The sequence below is a fragment of the Corapipo altera genome, unplaced genomic scaffold, assembly GCF_003945725.1.
Source record: "Corapipo altera isolate COAL_440 unplaced genomic scaffold, ASM394572v1 110, whole genome shotgun sequence".
NCBI lineage: Eukaryota > Metazoa > Chordata > Aves > Passeriformes > Pipridae > Corapipo > Corapipo altera.
In genome coordinates this window covers 2,229,553-2,231,151 of record NW_020884960.1, presented here as the reverse complement: position 1 = coordinate 2,231,151, position 1,599 = coordinate 2,229,553, and the positions used below count along the sequence as shown (strand labels likewise).

Sequence of the window (1,599 nt, the reverse complement as noted above, 5' to 3'; positions counted from 1 at the left end):
GTGCTCCCCAACAAGCCCCAGTAACACCCAGTGTTCCCCAAAAACTGACCCAAAACCCACTCCAATCACCCCAAAAACTGACCCAAAACTGACCCCAAAAACTGACCCAAATCATCCCAAAAGCTGACCCAAAACTGACCCAAATCATCCCAAAAGTTGACCCAAAACTGACCCAAATCACCCCCAAAAATGACCCAAAACTGACCCCAAAAACTGACCCAAATCACCCCCAAAAATGACCCAAAACTCTGCATTTATTTGGCCTGATTTCCTCTCAAAAACAACATCTCCAATTCAGCTGATTGCTAAAACCATCATTTTAAAATCCTCCCAGGAATCAAAAGGGGCTGCAAAACACACAGAGAGCATTCCTACACCCACCAAATCATTAGGAATTGGAACCCGATTCCCTCATCTCCCTCCTTGTTTTTCTTGGCTGGCAAACCTCATGATCCCCACTGGCTATTTTTAGGCTGCTTTTCTTCCACAGTTCCTTTCTCCCGGCTGAAACCTCCCCGCATATTCAGGGCTTATCTGGAGGGAAGCCCCTCTGAAGTATTTCCTCTCATGGCAATTCTGTGGGATGAAGAAGTAAAAAATGCACGTTAAGAGCTCCTTCTCCCCCCTTCCCTCGCAAACACCCTCCCAGTTTGTCCTCGGCAGCTCCATCCCCCCCGGCACCCGCACCCGACACTTCGGCTCCGCTGGGAAAGGGACAGTAAGTGCAGGAGCAAGCTCAGTGCTGGACAGGGGCTCACTGGGGAACAGCACTTCAGTGCTTTAGTCCGTGGCCTTTCCTGCTGCCCTCCCTCCTGGAGGCAGAGGATGACCCCTCCCTTGTTTCTCCCACGCTCGCAGACCCAGGTCCTGCTCTTTTGGCCTCACTTTTCTTAGCAGACCCGGCATCATTTTCCAGGGTCCCCGGGAAGCTTCTGCACTTGACCCATTGCTAAGTGCAGAGCACAGGGCAAGGGAACGACGAATTTCTCAGCACCCACCACCTGGAATTTTCCTTCTCCGCAGCACGCTCCCGTTCCCGCTGTCTCTGGAGGTGCCCGCATGAGTCCTCCTCATCCCAGTACCTAACAGAATGTCATTTTGTACAAGTTTCGAGCTGGCTTCCCGCCAAGTCCCCCGAAACTCGACCACAGGGACCCGCCTCCCAGAGAGGGAAAAGAAAGGGAAAAAAACTAAGCAACCAAAGCTATAGCAAATATATATATATATATATATATATTTTACATATGAGACAGATACACAAAAGGAGAATACCACACACCTGGGGGGGGGGGGAAGGGAACGGGAGAAAGACAAAAAGGGGCAAGGACCGAGCAAGTCAAACAGCCAGCCGAAGGCAAACTAGCAGAAATCTCACCACTTCCCTTCGAACAGGTAGGATGACCTTACGCGATCCAAGGCTCTCCCCTCACGCGTGGTGGATAATGGCAGTCACTGTAGGCCTCAGCTCCAGATAAGCCGACCGAAACAGGGACCCACCGTTCTCGAACCTCGCCGGAGAGGAAGAGGGCGCGATCCCTCCCTCTGGCTTTATTTATACCTCCAGTTACGTAAAGGAATAGCATGGAATACTTCCGTGAT

At 51.3% G+C, this 1,599-nt stretch overlaps 1 long non-coding RNA gene across 1 annotated transcript; it reads right to left on the bottom strand.

The window, feature by feature from the left end:
* Window positions 1–206: 206 nt before the first annotated feature.
* Window positions 207–1,084, bottom strand: LOC113956971. The gene is made up of 2 exons (XR_003531019.1): window positions 999–1,084; window positions 207–576 (listed from the first exon to the last, which is right to left on the bottom strand). It is a non-coding gene; the product is annotated as an uncharacterized LOC113956971 (long non-coding RNA).
* Between the last annotated feature and the right edge of the window lie 515 nt (window positions 1,085–1,599).